Source organism: Schistocerca americana, chromosome 7 (assembly GCF_021461395.2).
Source record: "Schistocerca americana isolate TAMUIC-IGC-003095 chromosome 7, iqSchAmer2.1, whole genome shotgun sequence".
Taxonomy (NCBI): Eukaryota; Metazoa; Arthropoda; class Insecta; order Orthoptera; family Acrididae; genus Schistocerca; species Schistocerca americana.
Genome location: NC_060125.1, coordinates 494,799,119 through 494,823,668, shown reverse-complemented (window position 1 = coordinate 494,823,668; position 24,550 = coordinate 494,799,119).

The following is a 24,550-nucleotide window of genomic DNA, read 5'->3' as shown; positions in this document are numbered from 1 at the left end:
CTTCTTCAATGACCGATATAGAAAAATCACGGTAAATGTATCTGTTAAAGGTAGATAAAGGTGGGTCAAGCATTGTGCGGGGCAAACATAGTAGCTTTATTTCGTGGCATCGATTCAGTTCTGTCACCCACTTATTGAAAAAACGTTCATGCTATGAAGACATACAGGGGAAAATTTCTGTTTATAACGTGATTTGCTTCGAGATAAAGCTTGACACTGAAAGATTCGTTTTCGGATCAGACACGGGTATATCATATTCTTATGTAACTAAGACATTAGCGAAAATAGCTAATTGATTTTCTCAGAAATAGTGAGAGCAATATAGTTATTACGCAAAGGAAAAAGAGGAAGTGTATTTCAATATTCATCGAAAGCTGCTTCACGAGACAAAATCTGTCTTGGTTGCTTTCTGTGGACAAAAACGAGATTTTTACAGCCCAATATGCCGTATTAACTGCTATCCATTCTCGAAGAGACCACTAAAATTTCGTCTAGGATGGACGGAATTTTTCTGGAATATAGAGAAAAAATATTCCGGCACCTTCTGAGTGGTAAGTTCAGAGTGACTTTGAACGAATTGCACGAGTAAACGTACAAGACGCCCCTCAGAGCTCACCCCTAAGACCCCATAGCCCCGCTGTGTTACGTGCTACGGAACTATAACATTACTAACTAGTAGTTTTAAAATGTTCACCCATACAGTTAAAAGCCGATATAGTGGAGTCGCCCGTCCATTATCGGCTTCTATCAAGACAGAGAAGATCGTTGTTGTTGTTTTGTTGTTGTGCTCATCAGTCCTGAGACTGGTTTGATGTAGCTCTCAATGCTACTCTATCCTGCGCAAGCTTCTTCATCTCCCAGTACCTACTGCAGCCTACATCCTTCTGAATCAGCTTAGTGTATTCGTCTCTTGGACTCCCTCTACGATTTTTACCTTCCACGCTGCCCTCCAGTACTAAATTGGTGATCCCTTGATGCCTCAAAACATGTCCTACCAACGGATCCCTTCTCTGGTCAAGTTGTGCCACAAAGACCTCTTCTCCCCAATTCTATTCAATACCTCCACATTCCTTCAGCATCACCCGTCTTAATTCGACTACATTCCATTATCCTTGTTTTACCTTTGTTGATGTTCATCTTATATTCTCCTTTCAAGACACTGCCCATTCCCTTCAACTGCTCTTCCAAGTCCTTTGCTGTCTCTGAGAAAATTACAATGTCATCGGCGAACCTCAATGGCGTTATTTCTTCTCCATGAATTTGAATAACTACTCCGAAATTTTCTTTTGTTTCTCTTACTGCTTGCTCAATATACAGATTGAATACCATCGGGGAGAGGCTAAAACCCTGTCTCACTCCCTTCCCAACTACTGCTTCCCTTTCTTGTCCCTCAACTCTTATAACTGGTTTCTGGTTTCTGTACAAATTGTAAATAGCCTTTCGTTCCCTGTATTTTACTCCTGCCACCTTCAGAATTTGAAAGAGAGTATTCTAGTCAACATTGTCAAACGCTTTCTCTAAGTCTACAAATGCTAAAAACGTTCGTTTGCCTTTCCTTAATCTTTCTTCTAAGATAGGTCGTAGGGTCAGTATTGCCTCATGTGTTCCAACATTTCTACGGAATCCAAACTGATCTTCGCCGAGGTCGGCTTCTACCAGTTTTTGCATTCGTCTGTAAAGAATTCGCGTTATTATTTTGCAGCTGTGGCTTATTAAACTGATACTTCGATAATTTTCACATCTGTCAACACCTGCTTTCTTTGAGACTGTAATTATTATATTCTTCATGAAGTCTGAGGGAATTTCGCCTGTCTCATACATCTTGCTCACCAGATGGTGGAGTTTTGTCATGACGGGCTCTCCCAAGGCTGTCAGTAGTTCTAATGGAATGTTGTCTACTCCCAGGGCCTTGTTTCGACTTAGGTCTTTCAGTGTTCTGTCAAACTCTTCACGCACTATCATATCTCCCATTTCATCTTCATTTACCACCACTCCCATTTCCATAATATTGTCCTCAAGAACATCGCCCCTGTATAGGCCCTCTATATACTCTTTGCACCTTTCTGCTTTCCCTACCCTGCTTAGAACTGGGTTTCCAACTGGTTCTCTAAAGGTCTCTTTAATTTTCCGGCAGGCAGTATCTATCTTACCCCTCGTGAAATAAGCCTCTACATCCTTACATTTGTCCTCTAGCCATCCCTGCTTGGCCATTTTGCACTTCTTGTTGATCTCATTTTTGAGACGTTTGTATTCCTTTTTGCTTGCTTCACTTACCGCATTTTTGTACTTTCTCCTTTCATCAATTAAATACAGTATCTCTTCTGTTACCCAAGTATTTCTACTAGCCCTCGTCTTTTTGCCTACTTGATCCTCTGCTGCCTTCACTACTGCATCGCTCAGAGCTACCCATACCTCTTCTAATGTATTTATTTCCCCCATTCCTGTCAATTGTTCCCTTATGCTCTCCTTCAACTCTGTACAACCTCTGGTTCCTTCAGTTTATCCAGGTTCCATCTCCTTAAATTCCCACCAGTTTCTTCAGTTGTAATCTACAGTTCATAACCAACAGATTGTGGCCAGAGTCCACATCTGCCCTTGGAAATGTCTTACAATTTAAAATCTGCTTCCTAAATCTCTGTCTTACCATTAAATACTCTATCTGAAACCTGCTAGTATCTCCAGGGTTCTTCCATGTATACAACATTCTTTCGTGATTCTTTAACTAAGTGTTAGCTATGATTAAGTTATGCTCTGTGCAAAATTCTACCAGGCGGCTTCCTCTTGCATTTCTTAGCCCCAATCCATGTTCATCTACTATGTTTCCTTCTATTCCTTTTCCTACTGTCGAATTCCAATCACCCATGAGTATTAAATTTTCGTCTCCCTTCACTACCTGAATAATATCTTTTATCTCATCATACATTTCATCAATTTCTTCATCATCTGCAGCCCTAGTTGGCATATAAACTTGTACTACTGTAGTAGGCGTGGGCTTCGTGTCTGTCTTGGCCACAATAATGCACTCACTATGCTGTTTGTAGTAGCTTACTCGCACTCCTATTTTTTTATTCATTATTAAACCTAGTCTTGCATTACTCCTATTTGATTTTGTGTTTACAATCCTGTAATCACCTGACCAAAAGTCTTGTTCTTCCTGCCACCGAACTTCACTAATTCCCACTATATCTAACTTTAACCTATCCGTTTCCCTTTTTAAATTTTCTAACCTACCTGCCCGATTAAGGGATCTGACATTCCACGCTCCGATCCGTAGAGTGCCAGTTTTCTGTCTCCTGATAACGACGTCCTCTAGAGTAATCCCCGCCCGGAAATCCTAATGGGGGACTATTTTACCTCCTGAATATTTTACCCAAGAGGACGCCATCATCATTTAATCATACAGTAAAATTGCATGCCCTCGGGAAAAATTACGGCTATAGTTTCCCCTTGCTTTCAGCCGTTCGCAGTACCAGCTCAGCAAGGCCGTTTTGGTTAATGTCACAAGGTCAGATCAGTCAATCATCCAGACAGTTGCCCCTGCAGCTAATGAAAAGGCTGCTGCCCCTCTTCAGGAACCACACGTTTGTCTGGCCTCTCAACAGATACCCCTCCGTTGTGGTTGCACGTGCGGTACGGCTATCTGTATCACTGAGGCACTCAAGCCTCCCCACCAACGGGAAGGTCCATGGTTTATGGGGGGAGGGATCGATACTGGAAAAATGAACACCCTTAGGTATCCCGTGCAGGTAGCGCGGGTAGCAAGCAGTTCCGTATGACGGTCCTTCGCCGCTCCTTGTGGTCTCCAGTGAGACCGCAAGGAACCCAGCGGGCGCGTTCCTTTGAGTGGCCCCAACTGGTGGACAAGACTGTCAGCACTAGGAACCTACGAACAGAGATGTCCAGCCGTACTGAGAGGTGTTTGATTGTAATCCGTCGATCAGCTTGAATGAGACTGTCCATACATTCCAACATAGCAAGAGTCACAGCTGTGTGCGACCGGCCGAGTCGACACGCAAGAGATCGGATAGGTTTGCGCGACCTTGTTGTGACGAGGATAGACGTCTCGCTCAACTCACGGTGCTTTTGATCACTGTCAGGTCTTCCTAAAGATTCTGCAGGTTCCTACGAATATCTGCGATGCCCTGGTTTTCCGCCATTAGAAAGTCTGTGACAAGTCTTTCCTTGGAAACCACGTCCGTCACAGACATCATTTTGAAGGTTACGTATTGCGCTGCCACTTGTCAGAACAGTTCCGCAAAGACTTCCAAATTTTTTAACCTAAACTGGCAGAGAAAAGAAAAAGTTTTGCATTACTGATTGAACGCACTTCGCAATAAGGTCATAGTTACGTGAACGATAGACTGTGACACGTTTTACAACAAGTGTGTAAGAGAGAATGTGGGTTGCTGAACAAAAGAAAGACCGGGTGATATTTTAAACAGACGTACTATAATTCACATCTTTGAAACCAACAGAGTTACGCCATGCTGCTTAATGGCCCTGATAGCTGATCAACTTTCGCTTGATAGATTTTTTATTATACCTTGAACCAAAAGTTATCGGTCATGGTCAAGGTAATGAACAAATTGGGACAACCAGTATGTGTATACTAGACGTAATAGGATCCGCTGAAATGTGTTGTGACTAACGGAAGACCCGTTGGCTCTTCGCTGAAAGTGGAAGCTATTACGGGCGCGTGGTCCGTCGCTGTTTGTTGTTAGGACACAAGTGACCAGCTGAATCACACCATTAATTTTAGAGCGTCGCAATTTCGTAAGTGTAATCGACGTCAGAATATCTCATTACGGAAGTTTGTAAATTTTAATTCCACGTATATCGAGTTTAACTCTGTCCTAAGCCATAATACTGTTCCCTTTATTGTGGAATAATTTCAGTGTATAGATCAATATCTACAACAAGCACCAGTTAACATTCATAAAGACATCTTGAGTTGTCGGGTGTTCTGCCGGATATCAGCGACGTACTTGCACGATATTTCGGTAGTGTAACTCGTTACCATCATCAAGTGCGACCTGAGACTACTTCATAAACTTATTACAAATACTTCAGATCGCTCTGACGTAAAATAGTACAAATGAAAATCTACGATGTGTAGTTATCATTTTGTTACCACCAGAAAATTTTGAGATACTAATCAGCAGAATTGATGCACATTGAAATCTCATCGCCACAGTACAGCAACACGCCACCAGCAGAGCCAAAGAAAACTGGCACATCCCATAGATGAAGACTATCGTGCTGTAATCCATTTTCTCAACCTGAAAGGGAACAACGCTGGAACAGTCTATGATGAGCTGTTGGAAGTATACGGCAACATAAATAACGTGATATGATAAAAGTTTTTGGCCGTTCACACGATTACAGTGTCTACAGACAACTGTACCTGAAGAAGAATGAACTGATAGAACATACTCGTATCTTTGTGAAGAACCGGGAATGGCAGTACGTGTCCAGCGTATCACAATCTGACAACAGTGCAAACGTGAAAATCCGCCATGCGTTAGTTTTCGTCAAAATGCACGAAAGTTTAAACTAGACAAGTGTCGTCCAGTGAGTTTCGCGGCTGCTGACAGCCATTCAAAAAATAAGAGGCTGCAGCCAAATTTTAGCTGCAGTGTCAAAAAAAATCCTGATTATTTCTTTACCCGTCTAATCACAATGAATGAATACTGGGTGTATTCTTACGAAAGGGTCGGACCTATACTCTTCATATATTTCCTTTTAATAATTTTACATGGGTAACTGCATTCATCTTTTAATGTATTACAACTGGTTTCTATGATAGTCATCAATTTTAATTAGTCTGCTACATGCATTTTATCTAATGTGCTTTTATCAGATTATGTTTTGCGTAAAAGATGACTACATAGAAGCAAGCCCATAGTAGCGATATCTAGGGAGGGTGTAGGCAAAGAGGTTTCTTAATGCTACTGTACTTATGTAGCTAGTTGACACTATGTGGACGATGTGGCCTACTCTACACCATATATTAAATATACGTGACGATGCTATGCTGATTACTTTTATATGTTTTGACGATGCCATTATGGCCGCATCACTTTAGGACATGGTGTAAAAAAGGTACGTAATGCCATATTTTATCTGTACATTTCCCTGGTTGTATGACAGTATATTGTGATACATATTGCTGTTATATGTTGAAAGACACACTGCTCGCTAGATGTATATATTTATATATTTTAGATTTGAGGATGGTCATTACAGACTGAAACCGGTCATCGTCTAAAGAATTCATCTGTGATCAGAGACTGGAATAAAAAAGCATATTCTTACGAACTTGATAAAAACGAGGAAACTGAGCAGAAGAAACGAATGGCTTTATCACCGGACAAAGTGAAGGCGTTTCTTCGGCTTATCATGGTGTGATGCTAACGATTAATACTCAAAAAGGGCTAATCGTCTCACAAGTTTATTACACCTGGTAGTTAAGGCGCTTCGGTCGCTAATAATCATTTATCGTGATATTTCACGAGGACATGCTGTACCAATTGAAAGCATATGCATTTTTCTTAGTCCCACAGTACTTCTTTATTGTAACAACTCGAGTTTCCGGCAACGGTCACGAGAGGTCAAGTGCATAGTATTGTGGCCGACTAGTACTTCTAAATCTTGTGACGAGTCTAAAGGAGGCGTCGCGGTCAGTTATCCAGGTGGTATTTCTTCTACAGTACAACCACCCCAGGACGCAGTCATACATGTTGCTTCTCTGGGCTATCATATACTGGCTCACACACTTATTCTCCGGATATGGAACCCTGTGCATTGTTTCCCTTTCATTGGATGCAGAAAGCATACCTTGGCCATCATTTTCAGAATTACGACGAGTTCATGCTCGGTGTGGAACCTTTCCTGAGGATCCAAGATGCACACTCCTACAATCAACGTCTGTGCGAAGGTACTCATGGTAAGAAAAAAAATACGAGTATGTCATAGCGAATGCTGAATGTCTGGAGAAGAAATAACAGCATACACAGGTTCCATGGTCTCAGCTTGACTTTTTGAAATATTTAAATCGATAAACTACCTCTCGCTGACATGTCGCACTTGGAACCGTTTGTAACCATTCAAGCCTGTATCATTCTAACAACACTGATACAGGCACAAGAGTGGCTAGCTACTTACATATTTAATTTTATGAAATCCCTACAACGATCTGCATTTATTATAATGTCGAATGTGTGTACCTTGAGGTATTGTTGTTGCTGTTGTTATTTCAGTACGAAGATTGATTTGATTCAGCTATGCATGCTACTCTGTTCTGTGCTGGCCTTTTCACCTGCGAGTAACTACTGCAGCATACATCTTTCTGGATCTGCTTACACTATTCATCTCTCGGTCTCCTTTTGTGGTTTTAACCCACCAAATGTTCCTCCAATACTAAATTGATGATCCCTTGCTATCTCAGACGGAGTACTATCAACCAATCCCGTTTTTAGTCAGTGTGTGCAACAGATATCTCTTCTACCCAGTTCTGTTCATTACTTTCGTATGAGCTGCTCGATCTACTCATATCATCTTCAGCATTCGCCTGTAGCATCACATTTCTAAGACTTCTATTCGCTTCCTGCTTAAACTGTTTATCGTCCATGTTTCACTTCCATACATGGTTACCCTCCATACAAATACTTTCAGAAACGACTTCCTGACGCTTAAATCTATATCAGATGTTAACAAATCTTTCTTCTTTGGAAATCATTTTCTTGCCATTGCCAGTCTACATTTTATATTGTCTCTACTTCGCTCATCATCACTCATTTCGCTGCCCACGGAGGTATGAAAGCGATGTGGCCGTTTTCGTTTCAGCACTTTCTTCAGTCTTTCTTCAACCAGCTTACAGTTTAAGTTGCAAAGTTTCAATAGTCGCTGTCACTACTGTACGATTTCCGCTTGGAATTTGTACAACGCGAAATCCTAGTTGACCAAAAGAAAGCATAAAAAAATAAACTGATTCACGGCATTAATAACTTGTTCATGGCCAAACAACGATCATGGCAAGTGAAGTGTTCATTTACAATTGAGTCGGCGAGAGCCATAAGGGCCTACAGCACACTGTCGTCTATTTTAAGACTAGCATGTATACATGCCTCTGACATCCGTTGAACTTACAGTAAACCATCTTTATCAGTGCTGTATCCCAAAGCTGGATATACGAACATTTGCGAAAAGATATCACAATGATTTCTCTGTTTTCATAAGGTTACGATGAACTTTTGTGAAAGTAAGGTATTCTTCGCACACAGTTTGTTAATTCCCCATAGTTTGTAGATGCCTTGCAATATCCAGTACCCAGATACGTAGATAGTAGGCAAATATCCACCTTGAAACACGCAGATTTCACGGAAGGGCTAGCTCGAACTTAAAAAATGCAGGTTTAGCTAAACTATTAGATTTCACGCCTTAAGTGAACAGATAGTTTTACCTGAACCTCAAGCCAAGAAAACTGTTTAATGAAAACGATGATAATGAGGACCATGAAGTTCTGAGATATGCTATAGTTCTATGCGATTCTAATTTCACAAACTACGCAACAGGCACAATTGCGTTATTACCGTTAGTCCATATATAAAAATTTTATGAATTAACATTAATGATAACTTTCCTAAATATTAATTAAAATTTCGTAACAGGTCGGTAAGTGATTCTTTATAGGCAATATAGACTTAGTTGAAAAACAAGTCAACCCTGTGAGACTGGTGGTTCGCCTACAAGTCTGATTTTCACAAATATCGGGTTCTTTTTTCAAAACTTTGTACCTATGCTTTGAACCCTTATGGTTCTCAGTGACTCAGTTTAATTTATTCCTTTCACAATTGTATAAAGCAATTCTGTTTGCGAAGTTACCCCAGCCGTGTCGCTTAATTCAGTATCTCTCGGTGCCATATATTTCTTCACAGATCAGTACATTTTTATAAAAGAGACGGTTTCAGATATGACTGTTTTTATTACGTCATATCAGAGCAGGAATATCCCCATTTTTGTTATTCTTTTATTCTACATATCCATCCGTAGACGAAGCTGTTCTACGTTAATCTGATAAGACTTCTTATTCCTTGTCCAGATGTGTTAGAATATGTCTGCGAATTGGGGCTTTTGTTTGTAACAGCGAGGTAGTGCTTCTGTGTTTCTGTTTACATGCACGTTATTTCATTAACCGTTCTCGGGATGCCAGCGGATAGTCAAGCACGTATGCGTGACAGCAGGAAAATTGGCCGTCGGCAGTCGGAGCCGTAGTACAGTTCGATACACCACTGACGCGAGTGAATTGAAACGTGTCAAATGTTAAATTTACATTGTGAGGTTACAGAAGAGATCTTGCTCTAAAAAAATTGGTGAAACTGATTCTCCAAATTTTCTATACTCATTACCAGAAGATGAATAGCTTTTCTTCAATGTAATATGCCGCTGCTATGTTTAGTTCTAGAGAATATGAACTGGATCTAGACTTGCCTTGAGGCATTTTGACGTTTCCTCTTCTTTACTTGCCGGTATTTGGTCATTGAGTAGCTACGATTCTCTCTAATGTACCACATTATACACATCGCTGTTATCAGGTAAAGTTAATTTTTGCATTATTTTGGACAGTATCTGAACCGTAAAACAAAGACATCGCTTCCGATGTTAGGTGATAGGTTTACTGGCAGCTCTTGCTGTAGACCTACGTCATTGTTGTATTCTTGTATAAATACATGTAGGGAGTACAATCCGAAGATTGTTAAAGAAACAGATACTAGCATAAAGAAACGGCAAATACATAAAGCAGAGTTTAGATAATGGGAGGAACATCGACGAAACTGTATTAAATCCAAGAAATAATATAAATATGTTGTTGTTACAGGTAAAAAATTGAGGTATGTTATACCCTAGAATGTTATTCGAAGTAGTGTTAAAATTGTGAAATTTCTTGTATGTCAACGCCAGAAACAGTGCAAAAGGAGCCAGTGGCGGGCGGTATGTCAGCAAGAGAGCAATAGTGACCGAGTAGCAGTAAACACGGAGGTTATTACAACATCCCGAATTGGCCAAGCGCCCGTACATAGCAAATAAGCGAACGTAGCATAGTGATATCATGACAAGATAATGGCACAGTCAAAATGGTGACTGCTCACAGTGACAAGAAAGCCCAGATCTGTCGTAAGAGTAAATATTCAGCTACCATCGTATCAGAAAGGAGAAGCTGAGAAATCCTCAAACAACCAAGAGAGCTGACCTAACGGGAAAACAGTAACGTATGGTGTCATTGCTGCCACGTCATACCGGAGCACACGAGCGCATCCAGCATAAGTACTACGCCTCCACTGGTAGATTTAAAATTCTGTTATAGTAGTTCTGTCGAGACGGGAGGCCTACGCCGGTCCACCGCCTACTCGCCTAGTCGTCTTCGAACTTCCATTAAGCAAGAAGTTCTGCTTGAGGGACTTAGCCGCCTTGAGCAGCACCGACTACTATGGAGCCGAGACTGATACTACGACTGCTACCACACACGTGGACGTCTGGAGGCCTGAACAGCAGTGCCTAGGAGCGGACTCTCATCCATCATCGTGAAGGTGAGCCATTACTGCACCTCGCACTGGTTACTGCAGCGGACACTGATGCTTCCAGTTTCTCTCTTCTAACAGGAAGCTGCAGCATTCGTCTACGTGGCTACAAGCACTTCAAACTGGACTGGAGTTCGCCACACCAGGGTTTTGCTCTCCGATATCAACAAGAACTCTCTGTAGGTAAATTAGCAGAGCCACGGATCACAGTCCTACACTATCTACACTGGTAGTGCTACCGGGGTAGTCAGCCGCCCCAAACGTAGCAGCCCGCTACGTTAGCCATCGCTGCCGCTCCGAGACTACAAGGCGTGACTGCATCAGCATCCACTGGACTGGCGAGCACTTCACCAGTGCGCCTAAGCTACCGGCGTCCTGGGGAAGATACATAGGTAAAGTGTTCGTGTGTTTAGTAAATACGTAATTGACAGTAATTGCTTCTCGAAATTTTCGAGTGTCAGACAGATCCTCAACAGTGCATTTGGCATGGCACAACCCTGACGACTGGACGGGTGACAGATCAGTAATATGACTTCATAAATGGGTACATATGAGGATGAAGCTGCGAAAATACTGGAAAACGTGATTAACGAAATATTTTTCATATAAAAACAGAAGGCTGCAGTAATTATCACATGGGGTGGATAAAACGATAATGAGGTTGGAGGGAATGAGAGAATGGTCTTTTTCCAAGCTATGAGCAGGTTAACTAGCTGACAACAACGATTCCTAGCTGCGCAGTGCTGCAGTCCTACCTCAAACGTCACCTCTTCAAAAATAACAACTTTATTCAAATATTATATCATTTTCGCCTTCCAATATATACGTCGTATTCATCCTTGCTTTCCTTTACAACAAACTTTTCTTCATATGACAGATGCAGTCACAGTTCAACAAAGCACTACTGAATACACCCATCACCTACTGCAGTTCAACTAAGAACGTATCGGACTGCGCAGAGGCAAAGACTGTAGCACAACGAGGCCAAAAATTCTCTAATAGTAACACAACTTCCTCTATCTGACGTGCACTTCGGCAACTTACAGAAATCAAAATTACATGAACATCTTACATATCTTTCACCTTCTCCAAGTAAAATGTTGTATTCAAATACGAATGTGACAAGGACAAAAATTCTAAGCATTATGGACAGGAACATTCAAAACACGTTACAAATACAAAGAGAGAAATCGCTTTACAAGAATATGCGTGAAGAATTATAAGTAAAAAATATTCACAAAATTCAAGAACATGTGAGTCAATAAATCTACAGAATTCACCAAAGATAGGTTATCGTGTCTCATGACGTGTATGAGAACGTTCTCCACAGGGCTATTCTGAAAGTTTATATGTCACATTTTGTATTGTAGTAAGTAGTATAGGACTCTACACTGCTTTTGTAGAACACTCTTAGTAGGTTGGAGTATACCACAAAAGGACTAGATTTTTGAAGCACAGTCACATATGGCAGTAGTAACTTGCACGACGAAAGTATGTAGAGCAGTGACCTTGTCACAAGCGACCAAACTCTATTCAGCTCGCAGCAATAATGTCACTGTTGTGGGAAGTTACAAACTGACTCAATGAGACTAAGAACATTTCTCACCCAAAAGCCCCCCACACGTACAAATAGTAAAATACATAGTAGTCTCTGTTTGACGCGCACTGAAGATCCCTTGATAACTCCAAAGCCATCTTGTAGAACCGAAGAGTTCCTTATAAAAGTCGGTTACACAAAGTGTCGGTGAAGTATGCCAACATACGACAGAATATTTCAGTATATGATTAATAGACATATTTCTTCGTCCCTGGCATGCCTCAATCGTTTGTGGTGAATGGTCAATCGGCTACAATTTGTTAAATTTATAATATAATAATTTAATATAAGATTTTACATAGTTGCTTATATGGACTGCACATGTAGCGTAATGATAACATCAGATTTCTATATCTATAAAAAAGTAATGTTTTTACAATAATGATCTACAGAAACATCAGGCAAGTAAACCAACTGGAACAGTGCACCGTAATAGGCGTGATAAAAAACAACTTTCATATGTGTTCAGAATGACCCACAGAAAACCAAAATTTGTTCAAATAAATATGTTTGTATGGGCATCAGTGAAATACACAAAATTATAGAGAGTAAGATAGAAAGAGACGCCTAAGCACAGTGATCACACACAAGAAATTAATAAAAAATGAGGATACTGGTCACACACATAATTAAGAAGAACACAATTATATAATGAGGAAAAACATGGATCAGAGAGCAACCAAAGCTCCCATTAAGGAATACTTTATGCAGTCAGTCAAACGTCATTCTGTTATTATACCAAATACAGCCAGTTATTAGCATGCTATCCAGTTATATTTCATCCTTTAGTCTGTGTACCGATACATACCCATACTTTCATTAAGCCTCCAACAAAAGCCATTGTTTACTATACCTCTTTGCTTCCTTCTGTCATATGTAATACATATTCTTATAAGTTCATATTATTTATCTTAACTGTCCTTCTTAACCATTTGTTATCTTTTCCCTACCTAATCATTTATTATACCTGCATTCCCTAACCATATCTCAACTCAAATTCACCTTTGTAACCATTTCTTCGCTCATGTGTATATTGTACAAGTTCCGTTCTTACCTTTTCCTCTTTACTTCTTCCTAACACGTCTTCCATGACTTCTTAAACGTCTTCCATGACGTATGAGAGCTCACCACAGTACTAAGTAACATAATTATTGTACTAACGGCGCTGTATCCGGTGGTAACAATTTACACAAACAATATGCATTATAAAAAAAATTCATCAAATAATGTAAGTGTAAAAGGCAAATACAACAAGGAAATTCCTTAGGCTAAAGCCATGCATGTTGTTATGTTACGTTATACGTAAATACAAGAAGACAGTCGGAAATGTCACACACGTTAATAGAAAAATATACAGGGTGAAACGAAATTCGCGCACTCGGGTTTCGCAGCGCGACTCCTCACATGCCAGCGATAAAAAAATATCTCTTACAAAATTTCGTGCGGTGAGTACACCTGGCAGAAAAATTACGTTAAAGAGAGGCACTAACATGTATGATAACTGCCTCTGTCACCACAATTGTGTCTTGCTGTACAGTTGGTGCAATGAGGAGAGTTTTGGATTGTATGCAGGAAGTCAATGGTCAGATCCTTAGTTGAGACAAATGTTTTTTATTTGGTAAATGTAGACCAGGTGGTACCGTATCTGGCATCTTAATCGTCAATTGCCATTGCAGCGGGTCCTCTAGAAAAGATTTGCACTTTAATACTAAAATCATAGTAGGTAAGCTTTGAGAGAAGCCCTGTGCACGACGTGGGCGTGAATTTATTCGCACCACTTCAGCTACTAGATGCGAAACCTGTTCTCTTTGTACCCTCCTCCAATGGTCCCTTAGATTAGTACCAACTGTTATTCTTGCCTCGCTCAGCTCCATTACATATCGTTAGTGCCTTACGTTACCAGTAAGACTGGCAACGTGCTTTGCGAATAATGTACAAACTCGGTTACTATTTGGTCCCACTAGTTATTTCTTTCAACATTGAGTCTGGTAACCGCATGCTGTTTAGTATATATCCCGAAGCATTATTATTATTATTATATCGACGAGATTGTGGAAAAATCATGTCTATTACCGTTAGGGAAACGGTGTAAATCGAAACCGAACATTTCACAATTAGCGGCGTCAAGACTAATCATGCACAACAATTCCTGGCACAGGGTTACATGTGCGTTAGATAGAACAACGCACAGGACTAACAGCGTGTTTATACTGTATGCGCTACCCACCAGACAGGAACTAGTTCCGAGCGGAGTAACGCGCCCGTGACAGACCCCAATGCACGTATCGAATTTTCTCATTGCAAACCTTTATACGAGTGTGGCAGACGTATGGCATACACCAACCGATGACCATGTGGATATGCCTCTGGTCCTTGGCACACCTGGCAACCGGGATGGTGTTGCCGCTCGTAAATACGCTGCTAGATATCTTCATCGACCCCACCCAGATAGAACTGTGTTTCGCTGTCTGGAACTGCGTCTTCGGGAGTCAGGTTCTCTCCTTCCACTATTGTGTGACAGAAGTCGTCCACGGACTCGCCGTGCTCCAGCTACTGACGAAGCTGTTCTGAAGGTCATACACCAAGAACCTCAGCGAAGTAAGCGTAGCGTAGATAGACAGCTGCGTGTCTCGCAATGCACGGTCGTTAACATGCTGCACGAGCATGGGCTGCACCCCTATCATTACGCTTTGATGCAACACCTGCATCTTGCAGATCGCCACCAGCGCATGTAATTCTGTGAATGGTTCCAACAACAAGAGGAAGCCAACGACGACTTCTTGAACACCATAATATGGTCGGATGAACCAGCATTCACTCGTGAGGGTACCTTCAATATGCACAATGCCCATCATTGGTGTGAGGTTAATCCAGAAGTCACGCCCGACTATGATTATCACGTTCGCTTTGGTATCAACGTCAGGACTGGAATATTGGGCGGCAGGTGTTTGGGCCCCTGCATGTTGCTTGGCCGGTTGACTGCATGAAGGTATCATGCATTCCTCTTAAACTATCTGCCTGATGCGCTGGAAGACGTTCCTCTACATGTTTGGCAGCGAATATGGTTTCAACAAGATGGTGCACCTCCACACTCTGGTATTAATGTGTGACAGTATTTGGACAGAAAATTTCCAGGGAAATGGCTCGGACGTGGAGGTCCATTCGTATGGCCACCACGTTCACCTGACCCAAATCTCCTGGATTTCTTCCTGTAGGGACACCTGAAGGAGCACGTGTATTCTATTCCGCCGACGAATGTCGAAAAATTGGTAGTGCATGTTCATGCTGCTCTTGATACTGTGGACGCAGCGTTGCTGTGAGGGATCCAGAACTCTATGATCCGGCGGGTTGCGCAATGTTGGGACGTGTACGGAAATCCCTTTCAGCATCCGTTGTTCTGAGAACAACGTATTCTGTTATGAAGGTCATGCAGTCATCAATATGGACATTATTGTTGTCACATCTGAGCGCTCATATTACATGTAGTATAAATGACAAGTAGAAGTTGTGTTATTGTATTGTGCTATCATCTTTAGCATCTCGAAATTGATGTTGTTTTTGTAGTTAGTTTTTCCTATGACAAGTCCTCTGTTTCAACTGTCCGCTTCTTATTTTTCTAATCAAGTATTTGTTATTTTCAGCGTTAAAAATGTTGTAAATTTAGGATACATGTGACCTAAGAAACGGTGTATATTACAGTGTGAAATGTCAGAATGAAATTAGCAAATTAAAAAGAAAAAAATGCCACCCCAAACCAGGATTGAACTGTCGACCTCCAGCATGCCAACCCATAACAATATCCACTGCACGTCTATTATGTGCTGACAGGGGTAGTTACCATACATGTGGTTGCAGAGGTACCAGATTGCCATTCTTTAACGTCCATTTACCGCCGGATGCACTTGCCAGACGAAATTTTCTGAGAGACTTTTTTTTATCACTGGCACGTGAGGACTCGAACTGCGAAGCCCGAGTGCGCAAAAAAAAAAAAAAAATTATACCACATACTTCCTATATATTATTTCTCTTGTAGCTTCCTTTACTTTTATTTATTTGTTTATTTATTTATTGTTTATTTCAAGTATAATGTCTGTCCATGTTATCTTTACTTCAAATTTTTCCAAAAAACCTACACAGATGGACAATATTGTTATGGTAGCGTTTCAGACACAGGTAAAGTTCATCATTATTGAAAGAAAAGAATGTTAGTTTTAGAGAATTTAGTTGAAGCAAAGTTTTGCTTGCAAGTAGCTACATAGAAATCATAAAAAAGTCGTTTATCAATATAAACAAGAAAATAGACGCTACCACAAAGATAAGTCACAAAAGTTCAATGAGGTACCATATCCTAAAAGACTGTATCGAAAAAGGTTGAATAATTTGCATCAGATAATCATAATCTCCACATCAATGAAATAATTGTGTTGTCTCAAATCACGTTACCTTCATTTACTATTGTCATCTAGCCACATCTTTTCAACGACTTACCTTTTACGCTTGTAAACGCGAAATGCGTCCACATGGCATAAAAACCGACTGTAACAAGAACCAAGGAATATACGCTGTAATCATTATGCTCTTACTCTTTCTCTACGTTAATCGTCACAAAAATTGCCTCATTCTATTACAGTATGCATCATCAATCTCATAATTACCATCTCATGTAGGTAACCAACATGAATGTCATTTTCAAATCACAACATTAGTTTTATTCGCTGTCTTTGCCTCAATATACTCTTAAAATAACAAAGCCTACTCCGTTTTCGTCATCTCGTTTCCAAACAGAAAACACCTCATAGCTGTAATTGTAAGTATTACAGTTCATTAAACACATCTTCACTGCCTCACAAGTGATTCTGAAAGACTTCTTGTCAAAATATATATTACTCTTCTTTCCAGACAACACAATTACTGTCTTAACAGTCCGTATTTCTCATCAGAAGTGTTTTTGTGGTCTTCAGTTCTGAGACTGGTTTGATGCAGCTCTCCATGCTACTCTATCCTGTGCAAACGTCTTCATCTCCCAGTACCTACTGCAACCTACATCCTTCTAAATCTGTTTAGTGTATTCATCTCTCGGTCTCCCTCTACGATTTTTACCATCCACGCTGCCCTCCAAAACTAAATTGGTGATGCCTTGATGCCTCAGAACATGTCCTACCAACCGATCCCTTCTTCCAGTCAAGTTGTGCCACAAACTTCTCTTCTCCCCAGTCTTATTCAATACCTCCTCATTAGTCATATGATCTACCCATCTAATCTTCAGCATTCTTCTGTAGCACCACATCTCGAAAGCTTCTATTCTCTTCTTGTCCAAACTATTTATCGTCCATGTTTCACTTCCATACATGGCTACACTCCACACAAATACTTTCAGAAACAACTTCCTGACACTTAAATCTATAGTAGATGTTAACAAATTTCTCTTCTTCAGAAACGCTTTCCTTGCCATTGCCAGTCTACATTTTATATCCTCTCTACTTCGGCCATCATCAGTTATTTTGCTCCCGAAATAGCAAAACTCCTTTACTACTTTAAGTGTCTCATTTCCTAATCTAATTCCCTCCGCATCACCCGACTTAATTCGACTACATTCCGTTATCCTAGTTTTGCTTTTGTTGATGTTCATCTTATATCTTCATTTCAAGACACTGTCCATTCCGTTCAACTGCTCTTCCAAGTCCTTTGCTGTCTCTAACAGAATTACAATGTCATCGACGAACCTCAAAATTTTTATTTCTTCTCCATGGATTTTAAAACCTACTCCGAATTTTTCTTTTGTTTCCTTCACTCCTTCCTCAATATACAGATTGAATAACATCGGGGATAGGCTACAACCCTGTCTCTCTCCCTTCCCAACCTCTGCTTCCCTTTCATGCCCCTCGACTCTTATAACTGCCATCTGGTTACTGTACAAATTGTAAATAGCCTTTCGTTCCCTGTATTTTACCCCTGCCACCTTCCGAATTTGAAAGAGAGTATTCCAGTCAACGTTGTCAAAAGCTTTCTCCAAGTCTACAAATGCTAGAAACGTAGGTTTTTGCCTTTCCTTATTCTAGCTTCTAAGATAAGTCGTAGGGACAGTATTGCCTCAAGTGTTCCAATATTTCTACGTAATCCAAACTGATCTTCCCCGAGGTCGGCTTCTACTAGTTTTTCCATTCGTAAGTGGTAGAAAATATTATATGTCTTTCTGTTATCATCACCATGTGTAGTCAAAACTATATCTCAGGTGAGCAATACATTGCTGATAATCTATGTATCCACTCAGAACTGGCATAAAAATACTGTCAATATTCATTTTACTGGAAATTATTTGTTCTTATTTGGATTATACATGTTAACTTCGACCTTCGTAGCTGTTTGTTTAGAGTGCGTGTCGAGGCTGCAAATTGGTCAATTTATTGCGCGATAAATGAATTTCACTGTGCCAGAAAAGTAGCCCGATTCTTGTCAAAAGTTGCCTGCCGCGTGACGGGATTGCCCGCCACGCGACAGGAATCGCTCTGTTATGCGATGCCGTAGCATTGTTTATCCCTCACTGTCGCTGTGCACTTCAATGCAAGATATATTTTAAAAATAGGTGACCTGTAGTTATATCATCTGGGTACAGCTCAATAAATAGAATTATTCTACACACTGTTTGATACGCGAAATATGACGATAGCACTTGCTCTTGTATGACCGAATAGTTTCAATTTCGTCCTGAGTTGCTTCCTCGGTGTTAATTAACTCATGGATTTAATCTGACTTCAGTTATTTCTATCTGTCGCGCTGGGCCTGCCCTTCTATAATTTTGCCACTGTGAATTATCATGTTAATTTCAGCGAATGTGTGGGTTGCGATATGTTTAATTGCTGTTGTGACATGTGTTTTGTGCGTCTCATTTATCTGAATTGTGCCTATTATAGTAAAGAGCCCCGAATTAACTTCTATCATAATAATTATTCAACTGCGAGAACTGTGTATGATACGTACCATGTCGGTTATCCCGTATGTAATTGTTGGTGTGTTTGTTATGCGAGTTCCCATATTTTTTGTTTTGAAGCGGTACAAAACCGTCTTGTGTTTCATAGTTTCCATTGCGATTGTTACTGTGTCTTTTGCTAAACTGGTTTCACTGTTCAACTCCAGTTCCTGAAGCAATGTTTGAAATACTTCTAAATCATCTTTAGATCTGCCGGCCAAAATTACATGTCTCAGATGTGTAGGTAACTTTGTTAAAGAAATGCGAATACGGTCTGACTGAACTGTATGGGTTTGATCAGTACTGAATTCTGCATACCACAACTTCAAACTATTTTGCTGGGCTAGAGAAGTCAGACTGTCAAAAGTTTCGTGACACTATAATGCTATGTTTTACCCTATCTTGTGTGGCTCTCGACTAGAAGCATAACAAAAATATTCGACAGAAATAATTTTCGCTTTGGCTGTCTCTCACTACTGAAAGCATTGTTGCAGCTGGTAAATTTTTCAAACAACCACAGAAAAATCCTAAACTGTGTTCAAGTGGCCAATTTGCTGGTAAAGAATGTAGGTACTGATCAGTCGAAGCTTGAGAGTGAATTTCGCTACCATAATTGCTGAAAACTTTGAATTTACTTACTATTAGAAAGTTTTTGTAACCGAAGTTACCATTTCTGTACGAACCAGATTGTTGTCTACTGCACCACGTCCACGTCTCATTTTCGTAGTGGAATGTGTGGTACTGTTCTCATGAAAATCGCCTAAACGCCATACATTTTCATGGTCACCAGTCTTCTTAACATAAATGTAAACCGCCAAATTTCGTCGCCGGATTTAAGCTTTCTTTCAAACGCTCAACTTGTTCATGCATAATGTTCCTACAACACTTATTTTCTCGATTAATTTTCTACTTGTTGTCTTTAAAATATTTTATTAATAACTGGTGACCTACTGTGTCTGCAAATTTTACTGGCATTGTGTCATTTGAATCTCTCTCTTCACTGGTTGACAAATTTGCCGTTTTCACTGTCAGGACATCAATTCTTCTAATTGTGCTTCATTGCTCTTTTTGTTCTTCAGAATTCAATATCAAAGTTTCCACTTGTCCGCTAATTTCTTTTACCGTTGTGTTAAGCTGCTTGTTCTGTTCTTTTATCCGCGTAACCATCGCACTCGGAAGAACAATGCTGATTTGACCTAAAAACTCGTCCTTGTCATTACGTAGGTTCGTTTTCGTGTTTTCGGGTTCTGTTTGAAGGTCACGTAATGTAGTACCACATAAAGTAGTACCAAAACCGCTAAGTATTGGTAAAAGGTCATTTTTAATTTTTTCCTAAGTGCTTTACTATTTTCTTCCTGGGGTGTTCTATTCTCTTCCTCTGACTTCTCGATTTTCTTACCCGGTTCTTCTTGTGTTTAACCATTTGACGAATTTATTCTAGAAAATCTGTCGGATTCGCGGGATGTGGATCTGTATAATTGCTTACTGAAGGTGATGTATGTTGTGTTCTTCCAAAACATATTGATATGGAACCTGTTTCTGATGTGTCTGTTATCAGTTGTAAAAATTCGCACGACCGTGGCGAATTTAGTAAGCATTCGCAAGACTGTGGCGACATCTAGCCGACAGACGTATCTTCATAATTTACCAGTCGTTTGTTCTGTTTCCTTACTGGTTCAAATGGATCAAATGGCTCTGAGCACTATGGGACGTAACTTCTGAGGTCATCAGTCCCCTAGAACTTAGAACTACTTAAACCTAACTAACCTAAGGACATCACACACATCCATGCCCAAGGCAGGATTCGAACCTGCGACCGTAGCGGTCACGCGGTTCCAGACTGTAGCGCCTAGAACCGCTCGGCCACTCCGGCCGGCGTTTCATTGTTGGTCGCTAAATCTGTTAATAATTGTGCATCCAAGCAGCTCCCCTCAATCTCATATAAACAACTGGTAGTTGCTAATTGCTCATTTTATCCTGTATTTTGTAACACACACTGTCGTCTCGTGCTACTACGGATTTTCGTATTGTTTTCTGTTGTACCAAATATGATGAAGCAGTATTTCTTGGAACAACAAAATTGCTACAGTGACCAAACAAACAAACAAAAACTGTACTATTGTGCACGTAAGTATTCAACAACGAATGAAATTAACACAGAGCCTGTAGTATTATGCCAATAGTTTACGTGATAAAGCAATCGATAATCGTCAAACGACACTTGAACTCAAAATTTTAAATGAATTGCCTGAAAAGGGAGCTTTAGTAAAGTTAGCGCAGTGGTATTTTTTGCTCTCGAGAAATCCAACACTACCTGACTATGCATTAGAAAAAGAACCAACCAAGAATCATTACAGAACCTACACATTATATGCGTTTCTCTATGACATTTAGTCTAGATTTAACTTCCACTCTATGAGAAGTCTACGTCTTACCAAACGTGTACCGAGAAATTGTTATCCAACTTTAACTCGTATGGTAACCTTTGACTAAACAGAATGTAATTTTAATAGAACTGTATCAGGTCGGAACATGTCTTGCATTTATATTACATGCGTAACTGAAGTACAACTGTTATCTAATTGTAATCAAAATTTACACTAACCTCGCGTCTTGAGAATATTGTTGCAGATTTCTCGAAAGCACAACAGCAAACAATAAGCAGGCAGCGGCTAATTTAGACTTCTGTTTCAAATAAATATTCAAACTGTGATATACCACTTGGTGCAATGTGGTAATGTGTAACGATAAACCTTCTTTCAACAGTCGAATGGGAAGAGTAACTATTCCTATGAAATGATATTCCGAGACACCGATTTTATGGTGAACTATGTATTCAAGAAGACAGTAAAGCTTCGCGTGATCTTCACACATAATACTTTGTCTGAACTATAGAAAGCTGAACAAAGTCAACAGTGATTTGAAAATGGTACACTGTTAACAGAGTACATCTTTTAAAAATAAAACGGCTTAATCTGTTGGTATGTTAGTGCATAGGCCTACCTCATGGAAGTGGGTTGGTCTCTCTCTCAGCTCTCAGCAACTTAACTAGCTGACAATAATCAGTCCTAGCTGCGCAGTGCAGCAGTCTTAACTCAAACTTCTTCTCTTCAAAAATGATAACACTATTCAAAATTTGTATCCTTTTCAGCTAACAGTATACACATCATATTCATTCTTGCTGTCCTTTAAAATAAATCTGTCTTCATCTAATGGTTACAGAACAAGTCAACGCAGCACATCTGAAAACGTCCAGTACCTTGCACACTTTAACGAGAAATGTATCAGATGCGGGCAGGAAAAGACTGTGCCACAACAAGACCAATGGTTCTTTAACAGGGACATGACTTGATCTCTGTCGACGTGCACATTGTTAACTTATAAAAATCAAAATTACATGCTCACTTTGCAACACGACCCAGGTTTGAGGATATAAATCTCATCTGGAGCCGCTACAAAACCAAGGGTAACTACGCGAATTACTACATATATAATCAACATTATGAGCATCCATACTTTGACCATAGCGTGGGAATTCTCATCGGTGTAAGAATGACCATTGGGACACTTTGCCGTACCGTCATCGATGAAAGAGGCTTAATTTTTGGAAACATATGCGTAAAGGAGTAAGAGTCGATTGTAAGGTGTGGCAAAAACTATTGGCTGAACATGACACTAGCTCCAAAATCAGCAGAAGGCAACGCATGCACTTTCTGAGAATTATAGGGAGGTAGCTGCATTTTCCACAATACTCGCCACACAGTACTCTGCGAAACATTCATTTCACGTGCAACTTGTCCGAGTGCTGATTGCAGGCGTCTCATCCTCTCGAGCAAGCACCGCTTCTTCTAAGTTGAAAGTCCTTATAGTTCGATGTCCTCCTCAGTTGTTGCACTGTGTTACCAATTGCTCTGTTCCACTTAATCGTTGGAAAAGTCCTCGAAACAAGGTGTGTGCCGGATGTCTTACATGCGGATATTTGGTCCTGATATCTCCATTTCCCTGCCGATACACTAAAGTTATGACTACATGCTTCGTAGCGCAGCAGAACTCTATTTCCTTATCGCTGAGTGATGTCAGTATTTCAATTTGTGAGGACATACTGCAGTCTACTGCAGTACAGACAATGAACACCAGCATTTCTCATGTCAGTACGCAGTACGCCATCTACATTGGATTGGTTGAGTTATTATTGTAACCCTTACTCAGTAGTGCTCGTCGTGATTGCCAACCCTACAATATTAGATACAACAGTACCGGAACATGTATTCCTCTATCGGAGGTATCAGAACGATTCTCGATTATAACTTTCGGATCGGTCGTTTGTGACCAGTGTCTCTTACCTGACGTTAATGCATTTATCCTTCTTCATCATCCCTGAATGTTAGTAACACCATCACGGCATCACCCTGTACATATCTATTCAATATGTGTATTACTGAATTTGCTCCTGTTCCCCGCTAGTGAACCTGCATCCTCGAGCGAAGTGGCATCTTCATCTGCAGACCTAATGTTGTCGACGCTGTTACATGTCACATAATGCGTAACCGCTGTAACATATCGGATGTGTAGCATTTTATATAAGCATTAGGCTATATCTTTCCCCAGCTCGTTCTCCATTTGATCCATAATACTGAAACAATATATTCAGTATCCAGCCTCTTGTCCAACATCGCTTGTACTCAAGAAGAGATTAAAGCTTGCCCAGTTTTCATACGCATAGTTTTCCTGTCAGCAAGTCCCGTCCGTTTTCCTTCTACCAATGAATCCGTACCTAAGTCACAATGTCAACATTATCGACGATGTTCTCGATTCTATCTTCAATTGGTTTCTTTCTTCAGTCTTAGTTAGTATTCTTACCCTGTTATTTCCTATTCCTCTTCTGAACAGTTAAATTACTTCCGTTTTTATTTATTTTCGCACTGCGGTCGTTATCGTTTTTATTTGCTGTTCACATAATGAAGATAATAATAATAATTATTATTATTCTTCAAGTCATCAACTCAGGCAGGGGAAAAACGAAATGGATAAAATAAGTTGAAGAGGACCTCATACAAGCACACATAACAGTAAACGATGCAAAAAATAGAACTGAATTAAGAAACATCATGAAAAAACATAAATCTGACACCACAATACAGAAGAGAACAGGATGCAAATGGGCAGCGGAGCGAAAGAAACAACACAGTGAACACATGAAGAAAATTTTGTGCTCAGAAAAAACATCAACAATCATCATAAAGGAATTCAAGTTCAAACGCTCTCTTTAAATGGGAATAATCAAAAATAATAATAATAATAACAAAACAATAACAATAAGAAAATAATAATAGTGGTTGTATGTACTACTAATGTACTACATATCTTGTAATGTTAACTCGGAACTCTGGTAGAACAGGGCCTGAAGTT